General features: G+C 41.1%; 1 protein-coding gene across 6 annotated transcripts in view; it reads right to left on the bottom strand.

Moving 5' to 3' along the window:
* The window catches only part of TSPAN18 (tetraspanin 18), a 121,506-nt gene that overhangs the window by 45,787 nt on the left and 53,666 nt on the right, over positions 1–22,053 (bottom strand). For 5 of the 6 annotated variants that reach the window (XM_064657814.1, XM_064657818.1, XM_064657819.1 and 2 more), the window contains exon 2: positions 16,094–16,227. The exons of the other annotated variant lie outside the window; for it this stretch is intronic. The gene's annotated coding sequence lies outside the window, so the exon portion shown is untranslated. The remainder of the gene's footprint in view (positions 1–16,093; positions 16,228–22,053) is intronic. 6 annotated transcript variants of the gene reach the window in all.

Genomic DNA, 22,053 nt, shown 5'->3' with positions numbered 1-22,053 from the left:
GTTTTAAAACTCAAGCCCAGATATTCTGTGATATTTCTGTGAATCTAGGATGGAACTCTAAATCAAAAGAGAGGCTGTTTTAATTAGCCAGAGGTGTGTTGGATGGAGCATTAACCTTGGACAAAGAAGATTCAAGCTGACATTCCTGGTCTTCCCAGTTCTCACCAGGGAACACAAGCAACCCACTTGCTAGGCTATTGACCTAAAAATTTCTCCAGGCCAAACCAGCGGGGTTCTTGGAGAAGGCACCTTGTACAGATAGAGATTTATATCTTTTTGCTTGTTTGTTTCTTTAAATAAAACTATATTGGGGTTCATATTTTTGGACCACAAGAAAAAAGAATATCCCTGAAATTTCGAAACCTGACATCTGCTTCATGAGACAGATGAGACAGAACTAACCTTTTTTGTGTAACCCTAACTTAAAGATGATTCCATGTGTTACACAGCTTAAAGTTCCTAGTCTTTCAAGTCTGGAAATGTCCCTATTCAAAAGGCCACTTGCAATTCCATCATGTACAGGTTAGGAATCATTTGGGGAACTTAGGATGAATGACAGTAATACAGTTGAATACTATATAAAACAACTAACTAGTTATATCTTAGCATCTTCCACCAATGGACATTGAGATACCCTCCAATTGACAAATCCATGTTTTTGAGAGGCAGAACCAAAACCAGCTGCAGACCTGCTGATATACTAGAAACAGCAGAAAATTTCTGCATGGATCCCAGCTATCTACTCAGAACATCCCCCTAGGGCAACAGTATAATTTTTTTCTCTTCCAGATCTACCTGTCTGTCTCTGGCAAAGCCCCATCACGATGCTGCCCCTCTGCTGTCCCACTGCAATGCGGTGAGTGCTGGAGCACTGTTTTCAGGCTCTCTTCCCACTGACCAGCCTCAGCTCCCCTTGCAGGGTAAGGGCAAGTGACACTGAGCAGCCTAGGCTGGCTTAAGAACCAAGAGTAACCACAGAAGTAATCTACATCCAGAAGCCACAAAAATATATTTACTCTTTTCCTCTCTCTAAAACAAAATAAAACCCCATTATAATCATCCTAACCATAACACTTACTTCAGTTTGCAAACACTCTCAAAGCTGCAGTGGGCAATAAATCAGACATGTCACTTCCAGCAATTCATCTCTGGAGTTGGTTGCTACATGGACGTAATATATAAAGAGGTTTTTTCCTGGTGATCCTCACAGCCAAGATTCCTTTTGTTGGCTCTTGTTTAAACAAACACTTCTGTAAATTGCAGCTGAATCTAAATGTAGCATTTGATCTTAATTATTTTCGACTAATCAGTGATTTGAAGGTGGCTTTGGTTCTGATAGACTGATACACTGTCATACTTGTTAAAAAGAAATTAACTCAGTTCATCCAACTCCAAATGTATGTGTATGACATCTCCACTGGATAAACTCATCATCATCACATGAATCACACTGAAGGCAACTAAGATATTCTGTTTTTCATGCAAATTGTCTCAAAAGAAAAACAACAAAATCCATAAGAGGCAAAAGAAGCTTCTGCAATATCATGAAAGAGAAGCAAAATACACTGAGGCTCTGTCCAAACACAGCTGTAACATCTCATCCCTTCCACATCACTCAGAAGGATAAGAGAGCATTTTCAATAAAGCTACAGAACATGAAGGCTTATACATCCTTGATGTCCCACAGCTGGAGGGAAAGACAGTGGTCCACTAATCTTGTACCATTTCCCTTTCATTAGTTTAAGTTTTGAATTTTAGATGGTGGTTAATTTAGAAAGAGGGGTTAATTGTTTAACCTTATGAAAACAATTATGCCTCTTTTGGCACTGCCTTTTGGCCTGTTTCATATTTCTAATTTCCCAAAGGATTTGAAGCTCAAAACATTGGTAAACTCTTTAGTGAAGACTGTACCTGTGCATTCACTAAACAAAAATTTGAGACTAGACTTAAAGCTTTTTATAGATTTTGGATCTCCCTGTTGTATGTACTGTGGAAAAAAACAATCTCAACATTTATTTGAATCAAAACTTGAAATCAGGTGTTGTTTTGTTTATAGTTTTCAATCCAGTGTTTCAATATTGCATGTTCAATTTAATTCCTATCACATCAGTTACTACCATCAGTTGGCTAGAAGAGGAGGTCATGTGGCACAGCTAAGTGTGGCTTAGAACTCTTTCAAGCAGTTTTTCAATCAAAATGTGTTGCAGTTTCATAACTATTTGTCTTCCTGTATGTTATGAGGTATGGGTTGGTTTTTCTACCCCAGTAAAGAGGTAGTTGAGTAGTGATAATTCCTTATAGTCTCAACTAAACTGATTTTCAGCCCAGCCTTGTCATTCACACAGATTTGTCTACAGAGGGAAGAATCTCAATCTCCAATCTGGTCACTGTCTTTAAAAGTTCACTCATGCTAATATGGTTCCCAAAAATGTTATTCCACTCTCCATTTCAGCAAGAACCACTTACTCCTCCCATCCAATCTTTCACTCCAGAAATTACACAGCCCTTTTGCATATTGTCTCTATCAGGGAAAAGAAAAAAAAAAAATCAGGGAAGAGAAAGGGGTGAGTTTGTACTTTTAAACAGGAAAATTTATATGGCATAAAGTGTTTAATTCAACAGGTTGGTGGGATATTAATACTAAAATCTAATTAAGATATGGCATTTTATTGGTACCCCTACCTGTCAAATACTTGGTTTACCCAAACAAATAATTGGGTAAAACATGTAACAAATTTATTTATGAAATCAGGAGAAAGCGAGCAATAAACAATTTATATTACAAAACCCATGTAGCAATATACGGTAATTTTATGTCTAACTTCACATTCAGTAGGAGAAAGAAGGGCTTGTCATTTCTGCTTACAGCAGATACTAAGCTTCTATGAATAGTGCTATTTACTGACAATCAGTGCCTTTGTGTGCATATTTTCATACATACATATTTATGTATATATGTATATTTATACACACACACACAGAGCAAAGACAAAGCAGATTCTAACCTTCAGCCCAGGCTTTCAACATCACCTCACAAGGAGTCTCAATGAGTCCCATCTTTCATCCTCTGACATTCTTCATTAGAAATACAAAGTGTGAACTGCGACATTAGAACAACAGGTTTGTGTCATTGATCAGTTGCACTCATTTTTCGGAGATGCAAATACCTTCATAAATAATATTTTCTAAAGACCTAGGAAAAAATGCTCTACTTTTTTCTACTGTTTGTCTTGAAACTCTCCAGGTTTTCAGACTTCTAACAGTTTTGGTTTTAATATTAATTCAAAGTTAGGTGCCATCCTCTTTCAGCAATGAATATGAGTCAATCTTCAATGTGACTTTGCTCAGGTGTTCATTTCCCCCAACATACACTTCATTATACTAATTTGTTTTCTCGTATTAAAATTGAATGTACATATTCTTAGATCAGGTAGTATTTGTCACACAAATTGACTGTGCTTTGGGCAAGCACTGATTCGTTATTTGAGATTTGCATGTTATCTCAATCTAAAGATTAATTACCATTACTTTATTAAAGCTCACTGACACAGTTCCCAAGTGCTGTTTGAAACAGCAGAGTGCTCTACAGATGTATACAGCAAAACCCTGCATGTATACAGCAAAACAACATGAGCTAGCCCAACTGAGCTTAAAAATTATTTTTGACTACTCCTAGTTAGTGAAGTTCATAGACATTTACATGCATGCTATATAACATGGCATCCTGCTAACAATGAGTTTTCATGTGCTCAGCAAAGGAGAGAGGAGAAAGTTGTTGCTGTGCAGTTATCACAGTCCCACCTGAACACAGGAATAATGCACTACTTGGCAATTGCTGTCACTGAGCAGTGATGTGTATGAAGCGCAAAGAGCATTTTCATGTTTAAGATAAAATTATTTATTTTAAATATTCAACAGTCAGGGCCTTCTTCATATTGTTCTCCCAGGGTCTCAGCTCACAGGCTCTGATTCCATGATGCCAGGAAGGCTACTTGTCAGCTGTTGTAGCGTGAGCAACAGCAGGAGGATCAGAACAAGCATGTAAAATAAAAATGCACACTCTAGGGACAGCAAAATGGCTGGTTTGCTACATGGCATGAAGCGCTTCACTCTGCAGGAGCCCTCAGATCTCTGCACTGAGCAGCTGGGTTGCACTTTTCTCCTATCAATAATAATGATGAATAATAATAATGATAGCAAAGTAAAAGGAAACTCCGAACTTACAAGCTGCATCAGGTGGACTTAATGCTGCTGCCTTCAAGTGCACAGGGATTAATTCACCCATCTTTCCACCCACAGCCCCCCGCTTTTGGAGAGCTGGCTGGGGGGCTGAAATACATAGCTGTCCTGTATCCAGGCAACGGGCATCCCTGAGGCTCTGCAAACCTCTGCAATGCACAGGAGGAGCAGCTGGGGCAGGTACCTCCCAGACTTCACAGAGTGCAGGACAGACGGAGCTTTTCCAATTTCAAAGAATAAAGGCAGAAGGTAAAGCAACATGTCCAACTACCTTCTGACAAGGAAAGCACATTCCAAGGTCTTCCAGGGACTGACTGCTTTCCCAGCACTGCTCACTTGGAAAGTGCCAGGGACAGTCTGTAAAACTTACTGTGACCTTTTCTTTTCTTTCTCAGTTCTGTGTATGCTCTGACCTAGGTCCACCTTCTCCTAGTGCAGGAATTTTCCAAATTTACTAGCCACCTATAGGCAGCAGTCTTAATTCCTGGGGCTGTGTTTTGACCAGACAAAACCTACCAATGTCATGATTAATGGACATGCACCCACATCACCAGGCTTCAAGTATGGTATGTGGGAGAAAAAGTTGGCTGAGAACAGATGATCCACCAGTCCTTATATTCTCAAAGGGAAAAAGTTCTTCATCGGTAAAGGAATAAAATTCTAGAGCCAGGGAGGTGAGTGGGAGTATTTACACTAACTTCAGTGACATCCAGATTTCATACACAGTGCCTTGGGCAGGTTTACTCATGATGCCCTGATCCACTCAGTTTCCATGTACAGCTGATGTTGACAAAGACTGAGATGGTCTTATTTGGATGGAGATGCAGTATTTTAGGAAAGACCAAAGAAGACCATGAGCTAAGAAAGTTACAGACAAGAGCTAAACCCCACACAAATCTGGTCCTGAGCATCTTCAATTCTCAGATGATCTACAGGCCACTGACATTCAAAACACATATTTCAGAGGATGAAATTATTTGACAATGAACTGGAAATATACTCTGTAGTGTTCAGCTGCCTTCCAAACAATTATTGGAGCTGCCATATGGACACTCATATAATTGCAAGATGTACAGAGAAGAACGGTCATGAATGAAAAAAAAGTATGACAAATTGCTGCGTTAAGATACTCTGATCCAAACAAGACATAATTCAGAGAAACCCCATGTCTAGTATGAAAGAGAGGTCACAGTGGCCCTTTCCTACCTTACTTGATGCTGTGTCAGTATTTGAGGTTCTTAGCCATAAATATAACTCATGATACAACAGCGCACAGCAAACACAACAGATAGCCTAACCTGCCTTGTCATCACAGTACTAATATACTATCCAGTCAGGATTTTCACTTCATTCAGTATGACCAGAAACATTAAATAACACTACCTAGAAGTGCGCGAAATTATAAAATCAGGAGCACTCTTCGGAGCTTGGGAATTCTCATGATTCCTGCTGTAATCTCAGCTCCTTGCCTGAACCCTTACTTCTCTCTTAACAATTTATACAACCTCACTGCCTTGGCAAATAGCTTCTTTTCCTTCTAGCAGTGACATCTGTTATTGTAGGAGACAGCGCAGTATAAAGTTACTCATTAAGGGAGGTAAAGAACTACCTCCCTGGAATATAGTATCACCTCCAGTTGAACTCCGGGGAAAAATAAGTACAGCCCTTCTTTTCTCCTTTGTGAGCAATGGCATGGAACATCAAAAGGTACTGGCCTAAGTGCACATTATACAGATGTCCTCAAGGAGATTAATTCAAAGCATGTAATTCCAACTACTCCGCAAAGGGCAGCTCTAGTGCCAAAGGGCCAGATCCTTTGCAATACAGGGTGTGTTCTCCCCATCCAGCTGCACCAATTTTACAATTTGCTTAAGTTAGAAGTGTGAGATAAGACCTGGGTACCAGGTCTTCTGGATTTCAATCTCAGTTCACCCACTGATATAATTAGAAGGAGGGAAAAGCTTTCTGTCTTTTACACCAAACCACTTTTCTCCCCCAAATTCTTACACACATAAAGACTGTCTTGAATCACATAAATCTTCTTTACAGCTTTTCCCTCCCCAGCAAGTCCATTTTGCAACACCACTCAGCAAAAGCAAGAAAAGTTCCATCAAAGAATCTGGAGGTACAAGTAAGTGGAAAGACAGAAGAAAGATGGAGAAAGGGGTAAGTCAGTGACGTGGCACCCCTGTAAAGCTGAAGCACAGGGGTCCTTTCTGAGAATGGGTGTGCTCCAGATTAGAGGTGACAACAAAGATACAGGGGACAACCTAATCTTGAGACATTGAGACCTTTATAGCACACTTCAGCAAAACCCTATCACCACTGTCTTCTTCAGGATCTACAACTTCAAATACCCATTTAAATGCTTTGGAGAAAACAGGCCAGATGGTTTCACCCCCTGCAAACCCAGCTCTTCTGCCTGGTGCTAGTTTGTGCAAATCGATCCCTCATTCAGAAATTAAAAATAAAATGAGCAGCACTGAAAGACACATCAGAGGAGCTCTGATTGAGAAGAAACCCAGAGCAGTTCTGATTGATTACTCCCAGAATGCCTTTCCCAGAAGCAATAATGAAGTACGTGCCTGGGACAGAAGCCCTGAGCAGTGGATGGAAACATTTGAAAAGCTCACTGAGCCCTCCCCTGCACCCACAGACCTCCCTGTCTGATGAGCATATTTAAAACAGTTCAGCAAAGCACTACAGCCTGGGTCCCTACTAAAGAAAACATTCCCTTCTCTTCCGTTCTCCTCCCCCTTAAATTAAGCTCAAACCCCAAATCTGGGAGCACCTCTACTATGTGTATAATGGTATCTGTCCAACATTCCTCAGTAATAGCATCACTTGGGATGGGGAGGAGAGCGCTGCACATCGGGGGAAGGCATAGTACAAGGGATATAGGGAAGATAAACAATACCCTTTCAAGGTTTCAAACAGAGCTTACTGCTGGTGGTGAAGGCAGTTATTTTAATCCTCAGCTGCAAGTCACTGGGACACAATAAAAGAGAATTAGCTAAGAAAACATTTAATGATAACAATGAGCATTCATGCCTTATTCCTTGACTTGCAGCTCAGAGTATTCAGTAAGTCAGAGGTGGATGGGAAAAAAGGAACAAGAAAAGCTACATCAGACAGGCCACCTGCCATTAAGAGTGGCAAAACAAGTCATCAGCAGAAGGAGGAGTAATGTCCTAATGGTCATTCTCCTGTCAGAAAAATCCCAAATTATTTCAGAAGTGGATCACACACACACACACACACAAAAATTATGTTAGCAAAAACAAAGAAAAATTGCTCTGCCTCAGTATGCCCAGAAAGAACTTAGCAAGAGGATAAAAAGATTTTGTTGTTAGGATGACAAAAAGAAAAATAAAACAACAGATGGGAGGAGTTGCCTCAGTTTGAACTGGAAGACTTTTCTTATAAAACAAAACAAAACAAAGGTATTTTCACATCAATTCCCCAAAGTTTTATGTAATCTAAGATGAAACTTTATTTTGTAACATTTCCTAACTTAAAAAAAAAGCAACAACCCCCAAAAACCACAACACCAAACAAATCAAAACCTCTTTTTATGATATGTTTGGATCTAATTTTAAAAGGAAAATGTTGGTTTCATTATTAAGTGTTGAAAGGATCAGCTTCGACATTTCTAAAACAATAACATGTTGCATTAAAAAATCTGAAAGTAGATATTTTGATGTTTACAAACATATATATATGCTACCTTACTTTTGATTGAAACTATTTGTTTTATTTCAACTTGATTTTATGAAGATTTATGGTCTCTGTGAAGATTTTGGATATAAAACTTTATGTAATTTCTGTCTTTCATAAAAATTATCTAATACAGAGATGTGATTCACAGTATACTCACAGGAGAAGAACTATCAGAACACTACACTTTTCATCAGTTATCATTACTCTTGATCAATAGAAAAAACATATGGCAAAAGACCAATATCCCAAGCAGCTAAGGCAGCAACTTGGGATTAGTGTTGTACACCTAGTACTCAGGACTGCTGAGTATCCCTTGGGATTGATATTGCTAGTCCTAAACAACTTAACATCTAGCTAGTTTTAAGTTTTCTGAATGAGTTATTTCCAATTACATCTTGGAAAAAAACCCAAAAAACATTTTATCACTGCTTTTTAAAAGTCATCATCACTTAATCTCCGTTTCCTGAGATGACTTGTTGAACATACACGACTTTATCCACCATGTGGTCATACTAAGTCACTAGGAGAATTGAAGCTTTGCTGTAATGATCTTCAGGTATTTAAAATGACCATAAATTGTGCTCATGTAAGTAGTCTGTACTTACAGTCTTTATTTTGAACACTGGCTTTTGGAAGAAGGAGACAGAATAGTGGAATGCCAACTCCTGGTTCCAATCAGTTCAACTAGACTTTGGCCTTCAGTGCTGCTACCAGACAACATACAAAATTTAGAGATGGAAAGGGAAATGGAGAAGCAAAGGCAGTTCTGGCAAGTGATTACACTTTCCAGTAACGTGATTCATACATTCAGCCAATTCAACTTACAGGCCAATAACTTGCGATAAACTTACAGGTCTATTCTGAGAGCTGAACACTTAAGCATGGGGGGAAAAGGAACAAGCTGATTTCTTTCCTTCTTGATGACTGAATACTTGGGGGAGAAATAAATTAAAATTGAGGGTATTATTTTTAGCTTCTTTGGAATGTACTTTTGGATGTACTTTGCAGCCAGAAAGGTTATAAATGGTCCAGGTCAGTCTGAGGAGTCAGTGACAAATTCTGCCACCCCATATACATGTCCTCTGTACTGCACTGGGTGTCCATCTGTCTCCCTCTAGCATCAGCAAGGGCTACCCAGAGAGCAGGCAGGAAGGCCCAAGCCTGACAACCCTGCAGAACATGGGGAAAACAGTGTGTCAGATAGCCATAAACTCTAATATCCTGTCATTAACAGTTGCCGGGGAAAGGTGCCACAAACAGTTCAAGGTGGCCATTACAGAAAGCCTGTTCACAGGAGAAGCTTTCTCCTACCCTTCTGGGCTGTCTCCCATGCAGCAGGGAGGGACTAAGCCTGCTAAAGCTCCTAGATACTTTAAAATATCAAGACGGTGCTACATCTTATCTGAAAATTAGCACCTGGTTAGTGTTGGGGCATTTGAAAATAAACCTTTCAAAAATGATTAAAAAAGGAAGTTTATGTTGCTTAAACACACTTCTTTTAAATTTATTTATTTTTGCACATGCTGCTGGGAAGGTTGGTCCACTTATGTATGTGCTGTGCTCCACATTTCAGAAAAGGAACAGCTGCAGTCAGTCCCCTATTCAGCTCAAGACACCCACATGCTGGGCACTGGAAGCTAAAATACAGGCAGAGCACTGTAATTATACCCCCCTCCACGTCATCTGGCCACAAAATGCCTGCAAGTCCTCTCTACCTTGGGGCTCCTGCCACATGCTACCAAGGAGAACAGCCTTGAACGTCCAGTACAAGTATGTCCAAGGCTGTTCCTAGTTTCTTATCTGAAAACAACTGTCAACAAATGTAACATCTGCCAAGGATCTAATTCCCATCCATCAGAAGGTAACAGGAGGATGAGTCATTTTACAAAGGACAAAACATCCATTAGATTATCATTATCTTTACTGTGCACAGCCTGTCCAGCAGCTGACCTATGGGTAGGCCCCTCTCTCAAAAGAGCTCTCAAGATTTTGCACTAAATAGGTGCAGCAGCACAAGCAAGAAACCTCAGCTTTAAAATGGGTCAGGGCATTCAAGAGTAATAATAACCTCTTTCATACTCTGTAAGTTTAAAAATAACTAGTTGTCAATTTTATTTTTTTAATATAAGATGTATAGATATTCTTTGATGTGCAGTTTTTCAACTGAGGAAAATGAACTTCTGGACTACCTCTTTCTTTTTTTCTTTCCCCTCCCTGTTCTTGTTTTGTCATAGAAAGGAGGAACAACAGGGAAAAATATGAAGATAAACCCTTCAGAATGAAAACTTTTTCATTTTCAGGTTTCTCTGAAAAGGAATGCAAAGTTTCACAAAGTTAGTTTCTACACAAAATAAAATACTTTTTCTACAAAAAAGGCTTACCAGTTGTATTGCCATCTTTATATAGATGGGGAAAGAAGGCAGACAGGAATCAAGCTACTTCCCTCTGTCTGCATGCAGGCTAGGCACAGAGCTAGTAATTGAATGCAAAACTCCCCAAACCCACTTCACTACTTATAGGGTAATACTATCTTTACTGCTGATTTTTATAGTTATCGCCTTTCACTGATCCCAGGTCTTGCTCATAAGCCCAAGAATAAAATCTTCAAATACATGCACATATACCCCTCTTACATATCTGTTTTCTGAGAAATCTCTAAAATGAGAGAATAGTTCTAGCAGCTCTTACACTAAGTCCTCAGCTGCACTCAGTAGTCTTCAAAATGCACAAATCAAAAGCAAATGTACTTCTGTAGGTCTCAAAATAAGCGATGCAAAGCCTTCACTGCCATCCTCAGTGACATCATATCTCAGACACTCCACCCAGGATGCAGCACAGCAATGAAAGGCAGCTTTGCTTCCCCATCCTGTCAGATTGGGTAAAGCCCATTTTCCCTTAACAAAGCACTTTACTCATCATATAATCAGTCAAAAAAGTTTTAAATTACTCTGTAGCTTTAGAACTAAGTGATAGGAACTGTTAGAGATATATTTCTAATGACAATTTCTTTCCTCCTCCTTCATTATCATTTCCAACTTCATAAGGAAACAGGCACAACCAAAACCCACGTGAACCACGGTTAACATCAGCTCCAAGTCTCTGGGGCAATACCTCTGAAAAGGTCAATCCACTGCTGGCAGAATCTGCTCTAGAGATGTTTGAGTCCTGTGGCTCTTTGTGTCACCTCTAGACCCATAAGAGACAGAAGTGGCAAACACATCCCACGTTGTCAGAAGCCACTTACAGCCTGATGAACCACCTTACAGCACCTTCCGCGGGCAGAAGAGCAGAAACCTGCTACCCCAGCCAAGATCCCAAGCGCTGCTCCTCAGAGACAGGAGCTCACTGGTGGCAGACTGAAACAGTGCTGGCTGCACACATGCTGCCTGCCCTCTGGATGCATGGCTGACCTGACACTCACCCTTCATGCTCCTCTTTCACTTGTTAGTGCGCACACAACAAACATATCATCGCTGGCCACAGCAGTTACTGAGACATTTATAATGTGAGTGGGCTGTAACCAAAACACATGGCCTGGGAGTTTGCACGGAGCTTGAAACTATGGCTATTGGGCAAGGAGCATCCCATTTATCTGTGCAATGTTAACTCAGACATCCAATGCCAACCATGTATGTGTCAGAAGCTGTTAGCCGCTTCACTGGTAATTTGAGAATCAAGCACATGGGGCATTGCATCGTTCCACACCACTTGCTGTGAGTGATATCTCCTCTTGATACCACAGTGGGCAGCATCTAGGAGGCACCAAATCACCTTTTATAAAGAAAAAGCTACATGAGCACATTCCCCTGCTATACTGGTGCAAACACAAGCCCAGAGTAAAGTAAAGCCCAGAAGGCTTGCACAATAGTATCTTTAGTGTAAGCACAATTTATCATATGAGAAGATTCTCTTGCAGACTAATTTTGCAGATATTTGAGAGTAGCACAGCTTCTCCAAATAATGAAATTCACAGTCAAAAGAAAAAATTAAAGAAAATTAAAACTTTCTCTGTATGATATCTAATTCCTTTGGTCAGTGCAGGCACCGTTTACAGGCTTTTATATAAAACACTGAACCTTTAAAAAGTCCTTATTCCATTCTCACAAAATTTCAGTTTCTTTAAAACTCGTCAAATTGTTCAACATTTTAGAAAGAAAAAAGTGTATATTGTCAATGCATACAAAGATAATAATAATGATAATACTGAACTATTAATTTTCTGCCAAAAAAATGTTTATAGAAAGTACTTTTCCTTTTTTCCACTTCTGTAATCACACCTCAGCATAATACAGATTGAGTATTGTGACATGATTGTGGTAAATGAACCTCAAAATTTGTTGTTGCTGCTTCTAAAGGGAATGGGGTTTTGTCTGCTTTTACTTTTAACAAGTTTGCAACATTATCAGCTGCTGAACAGATTTTTATAGGGAGAATCAACGGGGCATCACAGGGAGTCAGAAGTGATGGCAACTATAGAAAGAATGACTGAAGACATATCCCAATTATGGATACAAAAGGATACAAGAGGAAGAGTGCCCAACTCTTACGCTTGCATGCACAAGCACACACTCATTCTTCTCCACGAGCTGGCTTTTTCCCAGATCCCAGACCTATGCTTTTCCCACTCCAGGTTCTGCCTCTGCTTTCTGGAATCAGAGGATTCAACCTTTGTGCTCACTTTGCTCCAGCTGTTCCTTCATACAAGTTGCTAAGCGGGTTTGTGTGAAGGTCAGACTTATTTCAAAAAAGCAGGCAGTTTCTGTTCGTCAGCAAGTGACAGTTGCACAAGAAAAAATCCCAAACCTCAGGACTCCTTTTCCTGAGCTGGTGCATGTTTTGACTGACCCCTGCTACCCATGAAAGAACCTCAGTCTCTAAAATAATGCTGCTCGAAGCCTTGCTTCCTGCGGGCTTGAATATTTCAGATACCTATGGAGATAACTGGGTTCTGGTCATCCCCAGCAGTGGACTTGGTCATTGAACAGAGCAGAGGAAGCTGGTGGCCCAAACTGGTGCATGCCACTCACTCAGTGCTTCTGCAGGGATGAACAAAGCACACACTGGAGCAGGAGGTTCAGCCCCATGTCCTCATCAAACACCATACAATGAGGATTAACACCATTTCACAAATCACGTTTCAGGAAATGGGGAGAAACAGAAGCCCCAGTTCAGCAGCACTATTTTGTCCCACCTCTTGATCACAAATCATAAAATTCTTATGGAAAGAGATTTTCACCTCTTAAACTTTCAAACACTGAAATAGTGACAATTCTGTAGAGAACACCCTAGGAGCAAAAGGTGAGATCCCCTTGTAAGAGTTCAGGTGTGCTTGCATCAGGGCTGCAAACATACATGACTAAAAGGTAGATTATGGAAAAAAAGGGACACAGAGGGGTACTCTGTGCCTCTGTCCCATTGTCTGAGCATCCTCTCAAGCAAGAAAAAACATTATTTACATTTATTACTCATTGTTACTGAGTTCAAGATGCAGTAAAATCTAACATCGCCAGCTCCTGTCATAGTAGCTGAATGTCATAATTTTCTACTGCTGTTCCGCCTAATTACCTGAACTAACAGAGACAAAGTAAATCTTTTGCACAGTCCAAGACTGTTTATATGCATACCATAGCCTACCACTTTCCTTTTGGCTAGAGCTTCCACCAAAACAGAACAACTTTCAGCAAGGAGGGAGGGGGGAAAGCAACTGTAAAAAATCAATTTTTAGAAAGAATGTAGCATGATGCCATTTTCCTTATACGGCAACTGGTATCCCATGTGGAGGCTCAAACAATAGCCAGCCTGGCAGGGGATGGAGTAAGAAGATGACTTGGGGGGAAAAAATTTTATATATATATTCCCTGCTGGCCCTCACCCTCCATTTCCTCTTGGAATTCTTTGTGACTGCATTGAAAGGGGTCAATAGCTCCCAGCTTGAGAAATGCAGCTTTTGAAAGGACTATCACCAGCATCTCTATTTAAAGCATGCCTTTTACTTCATGCCCCCCCCCCAGCTAATGCAGAGCTTTTAAAAAGCGAGCAGCAAGATAAACTTCCAGGGAAAAGAAAAGGTGAAGAGCAGAGGAGAAACACTACTTATCTGCCTTGGCTTTACTGAGACTTTCACTGGAATAAAGCTTGATTGGCAAAGCAAGGACAGGGAACATAAGCTGCAGATGATCTAAAGCACTATGGATTATTACACCTTGCTTCAGTCACCACCTCCCCATCCTTTAAAGTACATTCAAAACCACTACATGAAGTAGCCAAGCACCAATATGGAAAATAATTTCAAAGGATTAAAAACAATGGGCAAATTAGCACTGAATACTGAACACATCAAAGCTTTGCAACTCAATCTTCAGTGTTTAAGAATTTCGGATCTGACAAACACAGGCAGTTGAGTAAAATGTTAACAAATTTTATCTTGATAATGAAAGACTGGTCCAGTGGCTAAATTTATCTTCAGGAAAATATAGTGCCAGGGGATGCAGCCCATGTGGAAGGCTGGCACATGCCCAGTTTTTCAGGACCCCTGGCTCCGCTTCACATTGCAGCCTCATTCAAATATCAATAGCAATTATATTGCAGTTGCTTTCTGTATTAGGATGTGGTTTTATTTTGGAAGTGGATGAATCCAAGTGTCCACCCACGGAGTTTGTACAGCTTGGCTGTTACTGTAGTCTCCAGGTGTAAACCAGTTGAAACTCCATCCATGTGCTTTAGAATCTAAGAGTTTTCATTAATAAAACTTGTCCAAATTTGAGAAGCAAAACAGGTGAAATGTCACAGAAGGAACCTCTACTTTGTATTAAGAGGAGACTAGCTAAATAAGATCAGCTATGATTTTCCAGCTCCAATTTATTTGACTTTATATTCATCTGGCTATTTGACTGGAGTCTTTCAGTAAGCATTAGAGAAACCCACAATATTCATCTAAGACAAGCCTGAAATTCACAGATGGAAAGGTGGAGTGGTACCTCCAGCAGCACCACACACAGCAAAATGCTATTTCATATAACTCCTGTCAAACTGTCCAAGAGAGAAGCAAAAAATGAGGCCAGAGAATGCTCCAGAAGCAGAGAAGAAAATTGCCTCTGAGAGTCTCTAGCAGTGGCAGCATATGACTTTGCATTTCACTTTAGTTTCCAATCATACTGTCTTTCTCATAGGCATTCAAATACATTAGTCTGTGTCTTATCAGATCCTGAATTACCATTGTAGAAAAGCTCCCGTCTGAGAAATGTAGTTCAGAGAGGTTTATGGGGCTGTAATGAGTACTGACAGATAAGCCACACTCATGCAAACATACTTGCAAGTGATGTCTGGTTTAACACAATACAGCCCTAAGCCTTCATAATACAGCATAGGAAACAAAATCCTCCCATCGCCTACTACTAATTGCATCTGCAGTGGTCAGGAGTTGAAAAAGAAGTAAGCAGATTAATTCTATTAGCCTGTGCAATAGTATCCCAAGGGGACAAGGGAAAATCCCATCATTTAAATCAGGACTGGTAGACACTGCTGGGAACGATGTTACATACTAGTAGGGGATTAAGAGTTTGGACTAAAGGGCCTCATTTTTTCTAGATCTGGTTTCCATGAGTCAGAGCAATTAAAACTGCAAGGCTTTTCTGTTTGTTTTCTTCTTTTTTTTTCACCTAAGGATGACCTGAAACATCTTGCCCAGTTGAAAACTACATTATTAGATTAATTTCTTACTTAACCCCTTCCCCACAACATACCCTTCCTTATTCCTTTTTCTTAAAAAGTTTTCTGTTTAAATTAAGGTGATTTTTAGTATAAAATTGTTTTAGAACAAAAGGTCTAAGTATTGTTTTATAAATACCTTGTATGTAACATTTTTCTTTTTTCAGCATGCTCCTCCCACACTTTTAACCTATATTCATCTCAACTATATGAGCAGTCTTGATCCTCTGAAAGTCTTTTTTTTCTGAAAAACATTCCCTCTGCTGTAAATAAAATGTAAGGTTTCACCCCTACAGAGATGGCAGGCAGAGGTGACAAAGCCTCTCTTGAGCCAAATGAATGGAAAAAGTCCTCTGCTGAATCCAATGCAGCAAACCTAGACCCAGCAGCAGCTGAGCCTGAGCATCAGGAGCACTGTCTGCCTTACCTGTGTGCTGCTTTGAGGGGACAGACTTTCAGAGAAATATTTGTTCTCCTCAAGAAGAAGTCAGGTTGTACTGATCATGCATTGGGCAGGATCCTTGTTTCAGGTCACTAGCACTGTGATCTGGGCTGGTCAACCTGTCAGAAACAGCAAAGAAAATACATAAGACACATAACTCTATACTGGGACTGAGGAGAAGACCGTGACCTTGTTTCACTCACTTCGTCCTGCTTAGGTAAAGATCAGCTCTTTCTTGCACACCTGAAGGATGTGAGGGGAAGCATCTGGCAGTGACTCTGAAGACCCTGTCAAGGTCTGGACTAAAGGCAAAATCTCTTTCCTCACTTTCCAGTCCATTAAACCAGCCAGAAAAGGGCTTTAACCAGAAGGCAGGAGGAGGACAGAACTATTTCCAGCAACACATGAAAGAAGCAACAGACTTGCTTTGCATCTTCCCCTCCTGCTCCCCTGCACAGCAGAGGAGAGTCACCACGGAAAAAGGAGAGGACAGAGATGCTGTGAGTTCCCAAAAGGCAAGTCCCAGAACAGAAAATGGAGCAGTGTGTGATAAAACAAAGGTATTTAAATATTTACCACACACCCCCCTTTCTGTATTGTATGCAACAAATACGCACACACATGTTCACTTACTGGACTTACTGGATGTTAAAGTACAGCTGTGTGTTGAATAGAGGGAGCCAGAGACGACTGAGGATGGAAAAGAGGGCAAGGTGGTAGAGCTGAGAGGCAGGTAGGGGTGGGAGGAAGATACCAACAGATGCACAAGGGCTGAAAGCAATAAAGCAAGCAAAAGAAGTCTGCAGAAAGGCATGAAAGGCCAGTGGGAAAGGAGAGAGGATCATGCCAGATCCTGTCTGTTTTCTACTTGCAGAAATCAGCCAGACACAGGGCACAGAGGTGGAGCCATCACTTTAACAGAACGATTGCTCCATAATGGCTTCTCTCTGGAGAACAGCAGAGAGTCTGGATCTCATTCTCCCTGACAGCTCCAGTTTAGATATGAAGATGGCGCCATGTAAATCCATTTCATAATATTAATTCTCTCCTTTCTAGTCTACCTTGCTACTTTGCTCTCTTTTAAAGCCCAAACCCTCTATTCTACCCAACCTCTCCAGCATCCCAAAGCCAATGTCAAGTGTCCACATGCAACATCAGGGAACATCACTAACCTCCCTGCATCACAGTGCTTAGTTAGTCCTCCACAGCCAAGATGAAAAGCTGGGAGAGAAGGTCCTTTCACAGCAACTCCACCCAGCAGCCCCCATAAGACACTGAGATGGGGCTGCAGCCAAACATCTCAAACTCCCCTTCTCTGTCATGCTGTCTGGAGATGACAACCACATTGAGCTGAACTAGCATCCAGTAGGTTACAAAGCCACCTACAAGCCAGCTGGGAAGTGCTAATGTCACACCAGACCACATGAAAGGAAATTCCTCTCATGCGCAGCATATCAGCCCTCTGTCCGCAGAGAAGCTCCCTACTTTCCACCACAGAGATGTTATTTCACACTTACTCAGGATGCAGAAGAGGGTTTAGTGGGACACAGGAACACCGCATGCTGTGCCCACCTTCAGACACCCTGGTGAGGAGCACTCTGTGCCCTAGACATTCATCTTATGTGCACTAGAGTGACAGCGTGGTCTAGTGAGCAGAGCAGGGGACCACCAAACCGGTACTCAGGCAGATGTTCTCCATGCCCATGGAGTCTTTCAGCACACTTTCAGCTGCAGTTCATCCTCCTGTTGGTATTTGTTATAAGTCTCTTCTCTGCTTTGCACAACCTGACATTTCAAATACACACCTGCCAACCACATTCTGGTTTCTTTAAAGGGGAAGGGTAAGTATCTGAGAGGTGCAAGTGCTTGCATGTAGAAAATGCACAAGCCTCTACAGTTCTGCACAGGAAAAAGTGTCCACTGCCTGGTAGAAACATATCCTATTGAATGCAGTCCTATTCCTTTCAGACATGCAGTATTGGATAGTAACTCCCAGCCTTTGAAGACAGTGAAGGAAAAAAAAATCAGGTTTGTAAAGCTACGTGAAACCACAAGATGGAAACTATCAGGCAAGTGTACAGAGAGTCATCAAAAATTTGATTCAATGGCATCTTTAGTAGCAATTTTTCCTTTCCACTATAGAAGAACAGTGCTATCCATGTAGGCAAACCCCATTCATCCCTATTACTATTCTAGCTGATACACCACTGTGATCAGAAGCACAGGGCTCTCATATATTTAGGGTCACTAATAACGTATTTTGTCTTCGGCGCATGCTTGTTCAAGTGAGAGCTTTAAATAACCTCTGTTCAAGAAACATTAATAAAAAAGATGTATCAGGTCATCTAAATTTTCCTCTCCAGTGGAGGGTCATGCCTCTCCTCTTCCCCCTGCTTTGTTTATATGTAGTCCAATTGAGTGTGTCAAGTAGCAGAAATATTCTCCTTTCTTACAACAGACTTCAGAAAAGTCTGATGGAGAGCTGTCTTAAAGACTTGTTGCATGCATAAAGAATCTGTCTGCTTGGGTTTTTTATTTTAATTGCGATTCCTTTGTATTTGGCTAGAGCAAAAGCATTAGCATGTGAGAAATGTGAATAAGGACAATAAAAACCAGGCACCTTCTCTGAGGCTGATGTAGAGGGACAGACACTGACAGCAGCACCAGGGGATCCAACAGTCCTTTAGCCTGTTGGTGAATTTTCAAAAGAGTAGGCCCAGCAGACTATGGATCACCTGGGCTCAATACATTTCTAATATGAAAACAAAAATAAACAAGAGCTTAATGTGGAATTTCTCCTGGTTGTTGTACTGGTCTTACATTCTCTCTAATCTCTACTGGCTGCTATCAGAGACAAGACCCTGGATTAGACACGATCTGAGCAGCCTAGCAGCTCATGGGTGCCCCTCCCACTACACTGCACTGAGATACACCCTTGGGGCTTTAGACTCTGTGGCTCCTCAGTTTGATTTAAGCGATACAAGTGACTGCTGGAATTCAGCTTTTAAAAAAAATCTTATTTTAAATCCAACCCGCATCACAGCTTCCTCCCCACTTCAGTGTTTGTATCCTTTGGGGCTCCAATGGTGGTATATTTTGCAAATGACTTTTTTTTTCTTCCTTGTATATTTGTACAATCACACACATGCTTGTATAAAGCCACTTAATCAAGCATAATGAACAAGAGTTTTCACTATATACTGACACAGAGATCAGGAGGAACACAAAGAATTCCTATCTAACATTTTATACACCACAAATAACACCAAATCAGATGCAAAACAAGCCAATTCCTCATTACTTAACACAATACAAATCTCTGTGCATTAAATACAGCTGAAAGGGAGCTGTGGAGCTGACATTAGCCTGATAGATGTTGAGATGAGCTACATCAGAACTTAGTATCTCAGCCTCAAACAGTGCATGTTAAAAAGGCATCTGCTTTTTGTTTGATATGTGTATTTATTTACATAGACAGTTTGCTGACATGCTGAAAGGTTGGGGAGGGTGGTGTAGGCTGGCATTTTAACTCTCAGCAGGCATTGAGCATGCAGTTTATTATCCTTTGGTCATGTCACAAGCTTCCATTTTATTGCTGAGTGGTGACAAAAGAGGGGACCAGGGAACGGAATCAGGGTCTCCTCCACTGTGCAGACTCAACTCCCCTCCAGGAGCTTGCTCTCAGCACAGAAGGCAGCATTTCCAAGCTCAGCCTCCACAGGCGTGCTGCCCCTAGGGCTCACCTTCCAACTTCTGAGGCTTCTGTGCCTTTGACACAGACATGAGAAGAGTCTCTGAAAAACAAGTCAAGCACAGCTCCTTGTGCATAAAAAGAGATCTTTTTTAACAAGAAAGAAAATTAATTAAGTGGGTAAAATCCCACAGGTTGGAACAGCAGCTGAGGAATTATCTTCCTATCAGGTTGGTAATGAGGACTGAAAAACCTCACACAGACATTAACAGCTTCATATGGGCTCATTGGCATTCCAGATCAGATGTGAGGCATGGCATTCCCACGAGCACCAGATGCAGCTCCAGTTACAAACCAGACTATGGGCAAACCACATTTTGCCCTGCTGAAAACAGTATTGTCGTGATGTCTGAAAATTAAGGTACATACCTATCTACAGAATAACTTTTTCTCACAGAAATTATGCTCAGGGAGACTGTAGGTCACAACATCCAATGCCCTGAGTTGGTCCAACACACCTCTGAAACCAATGTTTAGATATATAAGTGTGTGTATGAGAGAGAGATTTATTCAACATGCTGTGGGGAACAGCCAGCACACATCTAGGTGCACATCAAATGACAAAATCAGACACTTACCAAATCCACAACTTCTACCCTATTGATTTCTCCACCAACACTGCTGGCTGCTTAACTGTTAACACTCACAAGTACTACTCAATATTAATAAAATAATATAGATTATTTCCCATTCCCTGAAGTGGAAAAACTACCTGATTTGGGGTCAATGACAAGAATGGCAAGGATGATGCATTCATGGTAACCACAAAGAACCACAGAGCCTACTGAGACCACACTGAACTGTGCCAAGCTGTTCAAAGCTGCATTTCAGAAATGCCTTAACTTCCCCTGCTACTGAGGCAAAAGAATTTGTCCCCTACCTCAAAAAAGAGAAAGAAAGAAAAAAAGACATGAACTACTGACCATCTGTCTCAAAACAAGCCTCTGGACATCTTCCTGCCCTTTTGTTACTGTTCATATCACAAGAGTCCCTTGAGGCCCACAGAACCAAAGTTTTTACTGTGTGGAGCATAAAAGAGCCCCCTGCGAAAACAGCTTGCTGCCTAAACAGACAAAAACAGGAAAAAAGAAAATACTACTATTTTCCTTGTTACAGATGGGAAGAGAAATACTAGTGGTAAAGATGAGACAGGAAGCCAGGGATCACCTCAGAAGAGAACATCTTCAGTCTCAAGCCTACTCTTTCAGTATGGCCATCACTGTTTCTTCCTTTCTCTTTCTCCTGTCTTTCCCTGAAATTTGTTTCTTTTACAGCTTTTAAAGTCCATCCTTAAAAGCAAAGTCAACAGTCTACTGATATGGTTCTCATTTTCAGGGTTAGGAGATTCAGGGATTCTGATGTCAAAAATCACAAAGAATTAGCTAGCACCAAAAATTGCCCCAAAGAAGCCAAATCCACCCCCACCCCCCCCCTTAAATGAACAGCAAATACTGGTATGTGCTGTTTCATGTAGCTTTTTAATATACCTAATCATGGGGCCCTCATCTCCTCGGACAGTAAGATTGACGGAGAGATAGACAACAGGTTAGCAAAGGCATACAGTGCCTTCGGAAAGCTTCATAAAAGAGTTTGGCAAAATAAACACTTGAAGAAAAGTACAAAGATCAGTGTTTACAGAGCCATAGTGCTGTCTACTCTCTTATATGGATCTGAATCATGGGTCATCTACCACCACCACCTGCGACTCCTAGAACGCTTCCATCTACGCTGTCTCCGCACAATCTTAAACATCCACTGGTCAGATTATGTGACCAATACATCTGTTCTAGAACAAGTAGCAGTCACAAGTATTGAGGCCATGTTGCTGAGAACACAGCTGCGTTGGGCAGGGCACATCTCCAGGATGAAGGACCACCGCCTCCCTAAGATCTTGCTTTATGGTGAACTTGCCACCGGCTGCCACAAGAGAGGAGCCCCGAAGAAAAGATACAAGGACTCCCTGAAACAACATCTCAGCCTTGGCCATATTGATCACCATAACTGGTTTACTCTGGCCTCCCATTGGGAGGTCTGGAGACACACCATCTATAACACAGCTGATGCCTTTGAGAACGCACGCAGGATCACCCTTGAGGAGAAAAGACAACGCAGAAAGAATCGTGCCTTGCAGAATTTACCACCTAAGGAGTCTTTCTGCTGTGCCTTTTGCAATCGGACATGCCTGTCTCGTATT

The sequence above is a fragment of the Pseudopipra pipra genome, chromosome 6 (assembly GCF_036250125.1).
Source record: "Pseudopipra pipra isolate bDixPip1 chromosome 6, bDixPip1.hap1, whole genome shotgun sequence".
Lineage (NCBI taxonomy): Eukaryota > Metazoa > Chordata > Aves > Passeriformes > Pipridae > Pseudopipra > Pseudopipra pipra.
Note: the sequence above shows the minus strand (reverse complement) of the source record. Positions and strands in the feature narration are given on the sequence as shown.